Raw genomic sequence first — 16,631 nt, 5'->3', positions numbered from 1 at the left:
ACATTTCCAAATAAATAGACAAATAAAATTAGTACAAGGATAATTTGATTCAAATGTTCAGGTTTTGTCCTTTTCTGCCACACACCAACAACTAATTCAAGAACATCTCCCTATAAACACTTTATAAACCCACTAAAAGTTGTGAAAAGCAGCTCAAATTTTAACAATACACCCAAAGCTGTTTTTTCCAACCCAACATGTTCAAAAGAAGCCCAATTGGGCAGAAACACGCCCAATCTGGCAACAATGAGGACCTCCAAAGTAGACAAAGTAATGTACTTGCTTTTGTTAATCCTCTGAAGTTTTATGAGTGAAAATATATAGTGGATGGTTAAAAAATATATATATTTCCTGACTATTCTTTTTTGGAAAAGGCCAAAATGTTTTTGTTTTTTTTAATAAATAGCTCAAACTGGCTTTTCATGTTGTTTTATCTAGAAAGACAAACCAAATTCTACTTGAGTTTTTCATAAAATAGGATTCTCCCAGATTTTTTATTTTATTTTTATGCATTTTTCTTGTGTGTACAGTTATAGACACATTTGCATTGGGTAAATGATTTTTTTTTTATTCATAGTAGATAGTTTCTATTGACTAATGTGTACATATACCAAGGATTTTCAAAGGAAAACATTTAGGATCCCTGTGTGAAGAAAACAATCTCTTTGTATACACGGTTATCATCACAGCGGGCTTTACTATAAGCCACCACTGTCTCATAGTTAAAAAGACAGAACTGTTCCACGTGGACAGCCTGCAAGAGACAAACGTTCAGATTTCTCACTTACGAACAATACGTTCCTCACTACTGCATTGCAGCCCTCCGGCGAGAGCGGCAGACGCTTTTTTGTTCCAGTGAAAAGAAATCTGAGGGCCTTCATCCCAGAGGATGGTCAGACTGAACATCACAAGGATTCGGTTTTCGAGCAAGATCAGCAAATCCAACTTTAATCTTCACAGCCAAGGGTGAAAGGTTTGGGGAGATTTTCACTATGAGCTTATATGAGTAGATTTGGTTACTAAAGCCTCCAGACATACATTTACAGCTGCCTCACCAGAGACTGATGGTTTGGTGGTTTTAGGTTCATGTTCGGGAGCACTTTTAAATAGGCCAATGAGATAACAGGATATTGGCCAGGCTTACCGTCTATTTCAAAGCCTTAGCAACCAAATTATACAGCGCAGTGGAAACACTGGTTTTCCAGACACATGTAGGTAGAAACTATTTAGAATATAGTAATATTTAATTATTTCTTGCAGCGTGATAATAATGATAATACCAGTATGTGTTTTCAAAATATTTTGATTCATAATCTTTGGCTGGCACACTTCTGCTAATCAGCTAATAGCAGGCATAATTTTTCAGTTAACTCTTTTGCTAAATTTAAAAATGTTTAGCACACTTAGATTCTCCCAAATGATTTTTTCTGGATAAATTCTTAAGTGCTAATGTATTTGGATGATTAGATAACATGCAGTTATCTAATCAAATTTGCTGAATCTTTGGTTATTGACTAGAGGATTCTTCAAGTAGTCAGATATCTTATCTACTGATCTACTGCTTGATTTCTGACCGAAGCCCTACTGTGGTCAGACAGGCAAAATCAGCAACAGAGTTTGCAATAACTATAAAACTGAAACTATGATTGAAGCGTCTGCTCTAAAGAATTACTTTGTGAAGCTCAACCATACAGATTGGTGTGTAATGACACATTTGACAGTACAGAGGACGATCTACTATGCTGCGACACGTTATTGACATATAGTGTCTATCAACATGGTTGAACATAGTGCTAAAGCACTATGTTCAACCATTAGCTTATGCTAGATATCATGATGGCATAGTGCTTTAGCAATAGCTTCTGCTAAATACTATGTTGATATTACACGTTAGCGGAACTAGGTTAACACAACTAACTTTCTAGTTAGTAGTTCCTACCACTGATTATAATATATAATTTATGCTATTGTGAATTCAAAACGTCATAACCTATGCCTAATTATCCATTTATAAAATAAAAAGGACGAAACATGTCGGTCCTGTTTATAAGATGACCTAAATATTTTTCACTTGCACAGATACATTTGTAGCTTAGGTTTTTGATGGGTGAGAGAAAAACATATTGTGGTCGTTTTGTAATGATTTGCTTTCCACATCCACCAAGTTGGATTTTTCCCCTCCTGTCAGCAGTACTTCAGTATTTACTCCCCCCTCTATTGACCTCTTTAGCTACTAGTTTCAGTTTCTATCCCTCCCCAAATCCTCATCTGCTCCCTCTAAATCTCTTTGCTCCCTTCCCCCATCATCGCTCGCTGATCCTGCCAGCAGTTTTTACCTCTTATTTCCCCCACTTACATTTATTCATGTATTCAGGTACTGCTGAATGTACTGGCATACTGTTAGACAATAATCGTGTCAATCTGAAGGTCTAAAATAATGCACTCACTCTTCAACCACAGTAATGCCAAGCTAATTGAAACTAATGTGCTTTTTTTTCCCCATTTGCATTATCTTCTTGTCAGGAGCAAACTTCACCTTGTGGTTTTCAGGGTTAATTTGTTTAATGTTTCAAACTAAAACGATTCAAAGCAGTTATCAACAGCAGATGTATTCGTTTTAAACAAATGCATATTTGTTTAAAATGATGTCTTATAGGATTTATCTGCTCATTTAGGAGCAAATAAGGTTCTGTTTTCTTCAACAAAATCTACAGCTTTATTTAAATTGTCGATAGATAATTATTGATCAGTTTTTGTTTAAAATATCTGAAATACTGCCAAACTGGTGGTGTGACCTTTCCTCTTTTATCTACAGCTTTTTCCCCGTGCTGTTGTTTTTTTTTATTCTTTATGAGCCACTGTAGCAAAACCTGAAACTACTGCTGTGCAAGTTACTCAACAAGTTGTTACTAGGTAACCACACAGTGGGGGTGTTGCTAGGTATTGCTAGGTAACCAAAGAGTGAATAGTTGATGCTACCAACCTTAACTGGCTGTGAGAGGTTGAGAAGATAAGCCTTTACTCTGCCTACATCTCCCAGAATGCTGTGCAGTTCTGGATCAGAGTTCTGATAAAACATTCAATATGGAATATTCTATCAGGTGTATTATCCAGTCATATTGATCACATGTCTATTGTGATATACTGTATATTGTTATTGATATATAGTCCAATTCTATTTAGAAGGATTTAGATCTTTCTCCACATTTAAAAAAATACAATCTAAATAAACTATCAATTGTTTTTAATTGATACACTTTTTACATTGTTTATTATCGTTTGAGAGATGTATGTCTATTTTCTTGGTTGATCAACAGTCCTCATAGTGGTGATATCTTTTATTCTTTTACTGTAAAATCAAGCATTTGTTTCACAAAGGTCAGACAGCACTGATTTAATTAAAAATATTTATGAAAATATAAAAGTTTAGACCAAACTGTAGAACATCCTTCACCTAATTTATAGCTAAAATCAGATGTTTCCTTATTGCCTGACTTTGAAACTGGACAAATTTTTTGTTGTTTTATTTCAGTCCTTTCCAGATCTGCCTGATCCTTGGGTGCCTAAAATTCTTGAGTTAAAACAAAGGAGTGAACAGAACCATTCCTCTTACCAGAGATTCTTTTATCTGTTCCACCGATTATAGTTTCCAGTTTTCAAATAATTTTATGTTAAATTTGTTGGGAGTATTGTCCACCTGCCAACACACACACACTGATGTCATCACACCCACCCTAAGAAAAACAATCCACACACACAGATAAGAGAGATGGGTTTTTACCCCCTCCTCCCAATCCATGGATCTTTCTCCAAGTTCCAGGCGGTGTTGGTGTGACTCAGAGATCTACAGAGGACAAACGTTGGCGTCCGTCCCTCCGTCCCGCCACTGTTTACTCAGAGAAAAGATGGGACAGCTGAGGAGAGCGCAAAGAGAATGCTTTTTGTGTCAGCAGGATGGGGAGAGGGAGGGACAACAAAAACATTCCAGGAAAAAAAATAGATGCATTTCTGCAACAGCTATGTGAAAAGACAGGAATAAACCTGTGAGAGACGGGAAACAGAAAGAGGTGGAACCTTCACAAAACAGCTGCTCTGCTGTGACATAGACCTGCACAACCAGCAAATGAGCATAACACAACGAATGATATATTTTCTTCAAATTTAATAAAGCCAAAAATAATCACGTTGATTGGAAACAGCCTGCCGCTCTGAACAGATGACCATTCAGAAAGTACGGAATTTACTTGGAAAAACATAATACCAACATTTCCTCTTTTTAAAGATAGTAAAAATATGTTTTTGAAAGAAAAAGAAAAATAAATTGGTGCAGCAAGCAGAATACAGATATAAAACTGGAATTTAGAGTTTAAATGATTATTAAATTCAACCTGCTAAGATTAGCACTTGGTTTGGACTTTATGTGCAAATTTTTACCCAATCTGTAACTCAGAACTGAGCAAAATCCATACATATGGCAACCTGTGTGTCTCTCCTTGGTGTTAAGGAGCCTGAACTTCTTTAAACCTTTCCTGGTCTCCCAGCAACAAGCACAGCAGAGAATGGCTGCGTCTTTTTTTAGGTGACTAAACAAACAACATGTAATTTAAAGTGTACGACTGATTCTCCAACAAACCAGTTTCAGTTCCAGGAACATTATCTGATTCCACCTCAAGCTACAACTAGCAATTATTTTAGTAATCAAGTATTCTGAACATTAATCAGATTTTTTTTAAAAGTGAAAAAAAGGCTAATTTAGCTACATGGCTAAATTAAAAAGATGCTCAGAAAACCTTTCAATTCTTTTTTCAAATAAATATTTTATTGTCTAAAATTCAATAACCTATCATAGCTTCAGTGAATGCCTGATCATCTGGAGCATAGCAAAATGTAAAGCTCAGTCCTTTCTGCTTGACTTATCAATGCAGTGTGAGGCTGATCTGTTGATTATTTTTGATTGACCCATTAATAATTGGATAGCAAAAAGTGCTTAATAGGAGTCTTTTGTAAAACTGCCCTGGAGGAGTTCTGGGCAGAACAAATCTACAGACAAATGTTTATTTCTTTTAAATCTTAGATGTAAAATGTATTTATTATTTTTACATTTTTGGCTTAATTTCTGACCTGAGTAAATTGTTCTTTATGCAAATGGCCATTTTTGTCTGTATATTAATATTAATCAATTTCTAAATTAGTTGGTGATTATTTCAAAAATCGATTGATCAGATAAATAGTTTCAGCCCTAATTCTACAGTCTCTCTAATAGAACAGTCAGCCAGCACTAAATTTAGGGAGCAACAATTCTAAGCATGTAAAACGTCTTTGGCAGCATTATAGGCCATTTTTAAAAAGGATGCTGTTTCATAAGCCCCATCCTTGTTAACTTTTATTCTTAAATGACTGAAATCTTTCTTATTGTAGATCATTCCATTAAAGCCAACTAAAAACCATCTGCTGCTAAAACACTTAGAAATGGATAAAAGGCAAACAGAAACCTGAAAAGATCAACCATTACAGCCCACACAGGCATGCCTCAGTCTTTTCCAGCTCTTTTCAGTCATTTATTCACAGACTGCCTCGAGTTGTCACACAAGCGCTCTCAAGGTTGAGAGCTTCAAACCACAGATTCAATACAAATACGACTGTAATCACAGGCTTTTTCCACCTCACAGTCAGGCTGCGATGTTCTCTTTGCCTTCTGCAGAGCAGCCTGAGACAAACATCATCGCTTTAGGACAGCTTGACCACACCTGAGCTGGGAACGATGGAGGAGGACAGGAGAAACAGAAAAACTGGCTGATGTTAATAAAGATCTGAAAAAACAGATGACATTGTCTAATTATACACAAATATGCTAATGCATAATCTACCAAGCACTCATGCAGGTCATTATCTGTCCTATCCATATTTTTGTATATTCTGTCGTATTATAATGGCGGTGATGCTTGCCAGCAGGACAGAAGGTACCATTTAACCACAAAAGGAGTTTTAACTATTAAACCACTTTGGATGATTTATAACCAAGCAGAGATGTTCTTGAACAGTAAGCCTGCTAGATCACATCACTGCCATGTTCTCAAAAAGCTGACTTTGATCAATTTTGAACAGTTTTTTTTATTATTATTATTTCTGCTGTACCAAATGTACCACCAGCTGTCAGTAGATGGTATTTTTACAACCAATTTCTACTGGGGTTGAAAGTATTACTGAGATTAATCTTGACTAAGTCATCATTGAAGTAATACTCAACTAATTTAGAAAATTTAGGAAAAATATGCTCTGGTACAGTCTAGAACATTTTTTATTTTTTTTCCAAAGAAATAATTTTGGAAAAAACAAAGCAAACATTTGGATCTTTAATTAAGCCAAAACTGTGTAAAGTATATATAGAAAAAAAACACTTTTGTCTGCAAATCTGTTTTAGCCAAAACTTCTCAAGTGGGATAGTTTTAGCTGCACCCAGTTAGTTTATTTTCAAATTTACTAGAGGAGTAATAAAAAAAGAAAAAAAGACTTAAGTGGTTAAATGGAAAATCTGTATAAAGTGACAAAAAAAATGTATCCGATTAATAGAGCGATAAAAGAGTGATACTATTTTTGTCTGTAGACTGACATTTTGCATCAGGCATTTGAAATATCTTTGTAAATGTACCCTTGAGAAATATGATCTGCACAGCCTGACATGGGCTGTTTTGTGGTTACAGTAAAACCAACATGAAAATGTTTGGCTCCAACCCAGAGTTAAGGAGATAAATGATTAACTATTCTCTTTTAAGTGAAAACCAATGCGACGGGTGTAGAATCTAGAAAACATTTTGTTTCTGTTGTACTAAACTAGACTGTACTAGAGCAGGTTTCTGTGTTGAGATGATGAGCATAACTCTAACAGACTTTGGCAGATGTCAAAATGAAACTGAACATCCTGTTGGTGTAAATCAAAAGAAAAGTGGCACCTGCAGCTCTGAAATGAAAGTCTAAAGGTCGTGCTTTCAGGATGAATGAAGAAACTGTATAACCAGAAAGCACACCTCTTGGAAAGAAAAGAAAGTTAATGTTGAACCTGGAAACAAATCAGGAAGACTCATTTGAAAATTCCCCACAGACTTATGAATTATTGGATATTCTGTTTACTAACCAACTCACTTTCTTAATGTTAAAATGATAGTACTCGCATGATTTTGGAAGTGAATCTTATATAAGCTTCTCATTAACAGGCAGGTTTCAGGAATCTGATTTAGAAAGATCTCAGTTATCGTAAACCTGGGAAACTATTTCAAAAGCTTTCCTTGGCATTTATGATCCAAGTTAACATATTTTTGAGTTGTTTTAATACAGTCTGCATCTGCTTAGAACTAAAATGTTTCTCTAGAACAAAACAATGCATCTCACATAAACTCTGTTGGTTTCAACATTACACCTCTGCAGCTCTCTGTGTTTCAAATGAAATGTGTGAAATCAGAGCTAAAAATAAGGACTTCCTGTCTGCTTCTTTTCTGGTCAGTTTAATCGCTTCTTTTTTCAGTCCAACAAGACTGCAGAGAGCTCAGACAAAAAGCCTCTGAAAAGCTGTGAGGCTACAAGGAGTCATCTTTCTTTTGAACTCCGACCCTGAGCCTGCAGCAGCAGGATGACAGGCTGACACTGAGAGGCGACCTCAGAGCTGCTCACTTACAGGAGGGAGACGCCAAGGCAACCGGGCTGTCTGTCCGTCCGTCCATTTGTCCATCCAGTTTCTTTTCCATTTATACTTCCATTCATCCAATTTTCCATCCATCTGTTTCTCTTCCATCTTTCATTCCATTTTCAGACTCTTGAGCTCTTATTGGTTTCTGTTTCTGCCTCCATGATATGTACTTGTAGCCACTTTTCTGCCAGGCTGTTTTCAGACTGAATTCAAGTTTAAACTAAAGAGACTTTCTCTGAAACACTGGACTCCTCTCACTTTCTGTCTGTCTTCCGACTGATGGCAGCTCACCTTATCTGTCAGACTGAGCCCAACCACTCTATGAATGAAATGTTGCTTCTTTTAATGCTTGCTAACAATATTTTTTATTTAGTGTATATCAGCAAAATGTAAAACTCAGACCTCTTTGCTCCCTGGTGATTTACTGAAAAAGAAAGAATGAAATAGGCTTCCAGTCCCAAATAACTTAAGTAGCATCAAAGTGCTGAAAGCTGGCCTTCACATCACTAATTAAAGATCATTTTAATGAGCTCTTATTTACCCACAACCTTCGCTCAGGTGCTGCAAACCCTTTTAAATTAACTCCAATCTGCCCTCAAGCACCACTTTCAAATCCGACGACTCCAATCATTTGTTTTCTCCATTCACTTGCTGGTTTTCCTGCTTATTTTATCTAAAAATGCAATAATTCTACCTTCAGACAGAAATTTAAGGGAAAAATTAACAGGATCATAAACAAATTAAACATTGTACAAGGAAAACGTCTTCTACTGAAGACAGTATGTTATGTTTTATAAAGCTGTTTGTGCAGCAGAAACCAAAGACAAGAACTTATCAGATGGGGAGTTTGAGTTGGGGAGGAGAGCAGAGGAAGAACTGGAGGGAACAGTTCAATAAATCTTCAGAGGAAACTATCCAACACTGACATCAAGTTTGATCTGAGTACAGATACTTCCTTCTCACATTCTCATATAAAGACACTCAGCATGTCTGCACAAAGCTCTCATTTGTTGGGTAAAGCTCCAATGTTGAGTCAAATTCAGCCCCAAGGTCTTGGGTCTGTTGGCTCCACTGCGCCAGTCAGCCTAAAGCTAAAGCGTGTTTGTGTACAGTCTTTATGTGGCTAATAAATATCTAAAGATCTTTAATTACAAATGTTCTGCTCAAAATTTCAGTTCAACAATTACAGCAGAACATCATCTCCGACGCAACCTTGCAAGTTCATTGAGCGGTTACTGGACGAGAGATGGGTTACACCCTGGGTATGGACCCAGGAGGGACGGGACAGAAATCCATGCAGAACAACATACACACCTCCAGAGGCTTATAAAGACAATTACAAAGTCGGTTTTCCATCTCCTGAACAACATTAATAGGATCGAAAGACTCACGTTGTAGCAAGATCTAGAGAAACTTAGTGTGTTTAACTTCAGCCACATTAATTACTGCAGCATTATCTTCGCAGGTCTGTCGTAAAAAACAGCTGCTGTTGATCCAGAATGCTGCTGACCACATTCTCACTAAAACCAGGTAGATGGTGTACATCACCACATGTCCAGGTCCTAACATTGGCTCTCTGTAGCTCAGAGAATATTTTAAAATACTGTTGTAAGCTAACAACAAATACTGTTGTTAGTTTATAATCACTGAATTGCTTATCAAAATACATTAAAGGTCTACTGTTGTCTGCGATGGACTGCCGACCTGTCCAGGGTGACCACGCCTCTCGCCCGTTTACAACTGGAGATAGGCACCAGCACCCCTCCTGACCCCAGTGGGATAATGGTGTAAGAAAATGAATGGATGGATGGATCTGCTGTTGTTATATCAACCTTTCAGACCTCTCAGGTCTTCTGGTTCTGGTCTGCTCTTCATCCCCAGGATCACAACCAAACATTGAGAAGCAGCATTCAGCTTCTGTGCTCCACAAATCCGGGACAAATTTCCAGAAAACTGTACAACTGCCAGTTCCTTCAAATCAAGGCTAAAAACCAATTTGTTTACAGTTGCCTTTGAGTCATAATAACTGGAACAATAATCAAAATATTTGCTTCATGATGGCATTTGACGAAATTCAGAATGTTTATTTCTTGCTACATTTTTCTTAATATTTGTTATTAAATTATGTTTTTATGGTGTAGAGCTATGCTGCTGAAAACTTCTGTTCATATATACTAATCTAATATAATCTAAATCATCTGACATTCATCTTGTTGTTTTTTCTCTGTAGCTAATCAGGAAAACTTCTGAGTTTCAGTGGATTCTACCGCAGGGCCAGTCTCCCTCTGATTTGTTGCATCTGCCATCAGGACTATTGAGTGACCTCCTCGTTCCTCATTGTGAGGCCGACCTAGGACTGACACCGCCACCATCCCTCGAGCAATCTCACGTCTTCGAAACATTACCTAAAGGTTGTGACCTCATTCTGGTGCTGTGAGTAACGGAGCAGATGAGGCTTAGAGATGGCAGCCAGAAAAGGGGCTGCTGATAGTCTTTTAATGGATCATGAATTCTCAAGAGCATGCTCATGTTAGCTTAAGATGCTACTGTTGGCATCATACTACCATGTGCAGCGAAACCTAGCTTTAGCAGGCTAAAATAAACAGAACTAACATTAGCTTGCTAATGTTAGCTTTAAGATGCTTTTGTTAGCTTTATACTACCATTTGCATATTTTAGTTACTTTCCCCCAAAAGTAGCATAAAACAGAGATACTTGAAAACTAGAGATGAACATTTTTAAACATTAGCTAAATAAAACTGAAGTTTTTATATAACTATATAGTAAATCCTGCTGCTCAGAGGAAATAGGAGTTCACCTCTGTATCAGCTACCTTTTTAAAAACACTGCACGTTAAGTCCTGTTTTCTGAAGTCACCCATTTTGCAGGCAGATCTGACAGTGGAGGAAACAGAGACATCATTTAGTCTGAACTGGAGTTGATGCTTCAAATGTCACGCTATTAGGAAATTCTGTAGGTCTCAGTTGGAGACTCAGAGACACACAGCCTCAGAAGTGTGCGACAGCTATTCACTGAGAGCTTCATGCTGGTTTTATTCTCTACTAATTTTGACTTTTCATCCATTTTTTTCTGCATCCTTTGAGCTGCTGGTGCAAGGGATATAATTTATTTAATCCGATTCTAGAGCAGCTGTACCTCAAAGCATTAGTTACTAAGTAGAAATGTGGGCAGCAGGAGGAAAAGGAGGGAAGGAAAGCAGGTAAAACAGAAACTGCCTGATTGACTGATGAAACATTTCTAGGTATATCCAGTAAATAAACCGTGGTTAAAGCAGGATCATGCTGACTGGTAGAGGAGAGGTTATAGATGTTCAGAGCAAGAGAAGGACGGAAAATGTCAGATCATGTTTTCTCCAGCAGGCATGATAAAAGCAGAAGCCTAGCTTTCTGCATGTTGTACTACTGACCCTGTTCTATATTAATCTGAGAGGCGGTCGGCAGTTCATACAGCAGGGGAAAAAAAAAAACAATGTCTACCAACTGTTTTAAGGGCAGCGTTACAAGCTGAAGAATGCCTGTTGTGGAAATAAAGCAGAGCAGACAAGGAGAGATGAGAAAGAGACGAGACGGGGTCAGGAGGTCAAACCTGGACTGATTTTCTGCAACTTTGACCCCGAAAGTAAGTCAAACAATATTCAAACATCTGCATGCTCTTTAATAATCAGGTTTGTCTGAGAAAGAACTGTCTGAAACAGAAATGAGCAGCTTTTTTTAAACTGCTGTTAATTTTCAGATCATAAAAAACTTCACTCAATAATTTTTTTTAATTTGACCAAATAAGTGTTCTTAGATAAATTTGTTGTGAGTCACAGAAGAATTGCATTTTTTAAGCAGCCATTTGTTGCTGTGATAAAAACTAAATGCGATCCAAGTTTTCCATTGAAGGAAAAGCAAATATATGCTTTTTGATCAACCGTTTTGCAAAATTTTGCACGATATCTCAAACTTATATATAGTTGGTCATTTTCCAGATATTAACCGATTCCAATTTCTCTTGTCAAGCTGCATTGTTAGGATAAATTGCTACTAATTTAAAATAAGTAAAAACCCTCCAGTCATTAATTGTGGTCATTTAAATTAGGATTATAAGTGGCACCAAGCTGCCGTGTTCAATGAATAAGTGTAATTACACAGTGATTATGGGGTTTAGCATCTTTCATAGGAGATTAGCATTGCTGGCCTACCTAGCGTTAATAAAACGGAAATTTCTTTCAACAGTTTAAGTCATGTTTCATTAGGTTAAAAGCTCAAGAGATACAGAACAAATTAACTGTGCCATTCACCCGACTTACTTCTGCTGGAAATCCTGCTCTCTCTCGCTCTTTCGCAGCCAGAATGAACTGCAGACAACTCTCGGTATGTTGCAGAAAAGACCGTTTCATATTAAGCTCTGTACCAACTATGTTGTAAAGGTTGCACTGCTCTCCTTGTTTAGATGTTTCCTTGTTGTCTAACCTTGAGTTGTTAAGCTATTTCCGTCCAACTGGCATGTGAATTTTAAGCAATCTTTAAAAATTTCGCAAATGAAAGTAAATAAATAAATAAAATGCAAATTAGTCGTATTTCCACCTACTGGTTTGGAGTGAATCAACCAGCCTGTGTAAAGCGCAATAATGTCATATGTTGACGCTCTGCATGGCTGTAGTAAACCAGCAAATGTTTGCAACGTCAAAACTTCTTCAGCAAACGTGTCTCCATCTCCACTTCTGCACATCAACTCTTTTTTGCAAGCGTAAAAACATTTTGAGGAAATTATTTCAAATTTTGCTGTATTCATTAACATTTTCTTTCGCGATACTTCCAAATGAGGAAAACCCAGATACAGTCACCTGTAAGTTCATATTTTAAGTTGATTTACCATCTCAGAATATAAGAGCTTACAATATTCTCTCAGGAGAGACCAATACTCATTATTTATTGACTTAATGTTTGGCTTAGTATATAAAAGAATCTGGAAATCAGTTTAACAGTACATCAAAAGTCCTAAAAGGTTTGTGTTGGTTTTACTGGGTGAACCCGTCGTGTTTAGATTTTCACCCTCACATTAACATTCACACAGTGTAACCCTCCCTGTTGTCACTTGCTTGTTCTGCTTTCTCTTTCCAGTGAAACAGTTGTTTTCCCCTGCAGTTCCTTTCCTCAGACCCCTCTCCGGCCCTCTCCATGAATCCAGACAGGAAGTCACCTCAGGCACTCATAAATATACATTCGAGTGTGAAGGAGTCAGAGGTCTAAACAGAGACCAACAACAAGACTCCTGGTGATCGGCTCCATTTTCTTCTGCTTTTGTCGGCCTGCCAGAGGTGACTCATCAGGTAATGGCTTCCTCCAGCAGCTGGAGGGGGTCAAAAGGTCACCTGACAGCAGCTATAGATCGCTCTGCATTCCTGAGCGTCTGGAGATACTCTTGATATCAGATAACTTTGACTCTCTGTGCGAGCTTTGGAACAGAGGAAGACTTTATGATCCGATCGCCTCGGGGTCAGGAGGAATAAACGGTGGCAGGCAACTGGATCCCATTTTCTGTTTATTTATTTATTTATTTGTTTTTTTCCACCAATAAAGGTTTGCAGACCTTAGCAGCTCCCATTTCTGCTCTTCCAACAACCTTACAGTGAAAACTGTCTGGCTGTCAGAATTAAATCAGTTGGATAAAAATAAAGTATCTGAATTAAAGCTAAAAAGCAACAAACAAAAACAAATCTGTTATCTGACTCTGATCCAATAGTCTTGAAGTATCCACTTCAGGAAAAAACTGAATCCTTTTAGTTGTTCCAAGGACTAAACTAGTGACTAAATGAGATTGATCTTTTTCAGCTGTAGCTCTTCAAATGTGGAACAGTCTACCACTATCCATCATGTCTGCCAGCAGCGTGGGAGATTTTAAATCTCTAAAAACTAATTTGTTTTCCTTTATTTTAAGTCTGAGGTTATGTTACTATTTGTTTCTTATTTTTATTCTGTGTTGGTGTGTTATTTCTTTTATTTCACTCTGTTTGCCTATTTTAGCTGAGAAGTACTTTGGTCACTTTGTGTGAGATATTGCTGTACAAATAATGATTTCTGTAGATTCATCTCAGTAAATTAGAATATAAGCAAGCTGTAAAAGTCTTATATAGACTTAGATCAACTTTGACAGCTTATTTCTGCTTATCTTGATAAGCAGAAATGAAAAATTTACAATGAAAATTTTACAATCAGTTTCTGAGAAAATTGGAATTTTACATAAAACCAATAAACTTTTTTTTTTTTTTTACAAAAATCTGGGCGTAGTGTGAAGAAGGTCCATGTGCTGCAGTACGCTGTAGTACAGCCAAACCTTTTCTTTGTTTTTGCACAACATGGCAACATCTTATGGGTTGACAACAGCGGTGAAGACAAACTTCAAGCCAACTGGCAATAAATTTACACTTGACTTAAAATATATTACTATTTATTACAAGGTTCATATTTTTAACTGAATTATTGGAATAAAGTCTTTTTGGAATTTACACATCAAAAATAAATGTTAGGCAATTTCTGTTCCATAACCACCTTAATTTGGGCATTAAATGATGGTGGAGGATTTTTAATGTCATTTTAAAGCTACAATAAAGATGCAGAATGATAAATATGGAACATAAATCCATCTTTTAGTCTTGATGGTTGATGATTCTGAAATTATTGAGATTTAATCCTGAGAACAGACCACTTCCTCTGTTTATCTTAAAAGACCAAAGGAAAGACAGCAGGTAAGATGGCGATGTTTAGGTGGGGGTGACCCGTGTTGTTTGGGGTCAGCGGTGTTTGCACGTCTCTGTCTTTGTTCGGAGCCCATCAAGTGTAAAAATCGGGGGCAGGCCCGAGGCCCAGAGCATCGTCTCTCTGCTGCGGCATATCGAACACAAGGATACAAGGTCTCCAGAGGAGGCCTCACTCTAGTCCGAAACAAACTCACACTGGTTGTTTTTTATGGCGCCTCCAGAGATTTTAACAGGAAAAAGCATAATTTCCCATCATTGTCAACAACATAAATGTTACATAGAGACATTTCTGCATCACTGGGGACTGATGCTGCACTAAAGATTAGGAAACTGTCCTCTAAATGAACAAAATCCCTGACGAGGCGATATTTTCAGCGACAGCATCAATGAGTAAAGATTTTGAAGTAAAATTTGCTCTGCAGTAAATACTGATGCTGCTCTCCAGCTATCGCCCCAAAGAGTGAGAAATAAAAAAACATGGAACCAAAACCGATTCAAAGCAGAACTTGATTCACACTAATGACCAACAACAGATGGGAGCAGTTCACATTTCACCATAAAGATGGTGACTCACGAGTGTTTGACCGCAAACAAACTGGAAAACAGGATCTGAAACCTGAGCTTGGCCAATCTGCACATTTCACAGACTGCACCTTTAATCGCACAACATGACGTCTCGTTGCTTTATCGAGCACAAAGCTTACAGTTTAACTTTCAGATCGCTTTGCTAGAGGTCTGGTTTGACCTTTTCTGCTATGAGCAGCGGCTTCTTAAGAGAAGGAAGTGTCCTTCCTATTTAAAAAAAAACAAAAAAAAAACGATCAAACCCCTAACAGGAGTGGAGGAAGAGAACTGAATTCGCCTGCAGCTACACAAAGCCAATGTTTTTCTTTGGGATTCACCAAAAACATTCCTGTTCTGGGTTGTGTAAAGGGAAGTCAGACCTTCAGGGCTTCCTGGTTGGATGAAAACAACTACAGAGGTATTGATTACCCTCAGCAATACCTGTTAATATTAGTTAGAAAGTCAGCATTAATCTACAACTGAAGGATAATGCCTCTTATCGTAGTATCTTATCCAAGTCAACACACAATCACAGCTCTGCTTAATTCTCAGTAGTGATGACCATTGGAAGATTTAAAGAAGGATTATGTAAGAAAAACAAAATCTCTTTTTTGAATCAGTTGAAAGCCTCTGGAGGAGCTGCAGAGATTCACAGCTCAGGTGAGGAATGCAGAAATAAGAACAAAAATATAATTTTAGGTTCAATAAAAACACGATGTACAACTCTAAGACTGCACTGTATTGACAGAAAAGGTTACAGCAGTATTATGCTGTGGGATGTTGATCTTAAAGGGGCGGTATTATGCATCTTACAGGCACATAGTACCACTTTATAGCTCAATCAAGTAGGGCTGGGAGATAAATCCATTATCTTAAATTTTCTGTTTTGCAGATTTGGTTTTTAGAATTTTTTATTTATTTTCCACCAATGAACTCCTTGAGTTTCCATAGCGATGCTAACTCACCCAAGAACCACCATCTTGTTTGACAAGTGTGTTTTACAGCTACTGTTTATTTCAACTTTGAATTCAAGTCAACTCACAGATGGATTTATTGAAATAAAAGCCAGTTTTTAAAGATATTTTCTGTCATTTGTATTTTTGAAGGGGAAGACAGAATTGAAGATCAGATTAGGTATAAAAATGAAATGTTATTTTTGAGCCATATTGGCCAGCACTACAATCATGTTACCTTCAGTTTTTACAAAAATGTTGTACGTGTCAAACATGACTGAAGAAATTTGACACTTTGAAACTGGGACTCTGTCTCTTTAAGAAGTTCTTGCTCTTTCCAACATGCTGCCTTCAGGATGCAACAGAGCTTCTACTTTTCTTAGGAGCTTTGAGTTCATATGAAGATTTCTCAAACATGCATGGAAGAATCAAGCAACACTCCAGGAGTGTTTCTGATGAGCGAATAACATCATAACAAGATGTAAAACTAAAATAATCCATTTTACATCATACTGCCCCAACAATAGTACAGAAAGAGTGTTGATGGGAATGTGGATGGAGCTACATGTGTTCGATTTTTGAGGTATTCCTGTGTTAGAATGGTCCAGTCAAAGTTCAGAACAAATCTAAGTGAATCAGAGATTTAGTAGAAATCAGCTTTTGATGCGGT

General features: G+C 37.3%; 1 protein-coding gene and 1 long non-coding RNA gene across 7 annotated transcripts in view; one reads left to right on the top strand and one right to left on the bottom strand.

The window, feature by feature from the left end:
• Positions 1-16,631, bottom strand: part of dbn1 (drebrin 1) — a 91,173-nt gene that overhangs the window by 73,731 nt on the left and 811 nt on the right. The gene's annotated exons all lie outside the window — the stretch shown is intronic.
• Positions 11,732-16,505, top strand: LOC114152612 (uncharacterized). Its single transcript, XR_003597178.1, has 3 exons — positions 11,732-11,741; positions 13,043-13,045; positions 16,366-16,505. It is a non-coding gene; the product is annotated as an uncharacterized LOC114152612 (long non-coding RNA).

Source organism: Xiphophorus couchianus, chromosome 11 (assembly GCF_001444195.1).
Source record: "Xiphophorus couchianus chromosome 11, X_couchianus-1.0, whole genome shotgun sequence".
NCBI lineage: Eukaryota > Metazoa > Chordata > Actinopteri > Cyprinodontiformes > Poeciliidae > Xiphophorus > Xiphophorus couchianus.
Note: the sequence above shows the minus strand (reverse complement) of the source record. Positions and strands in the feature narration are given on the sequence as shown.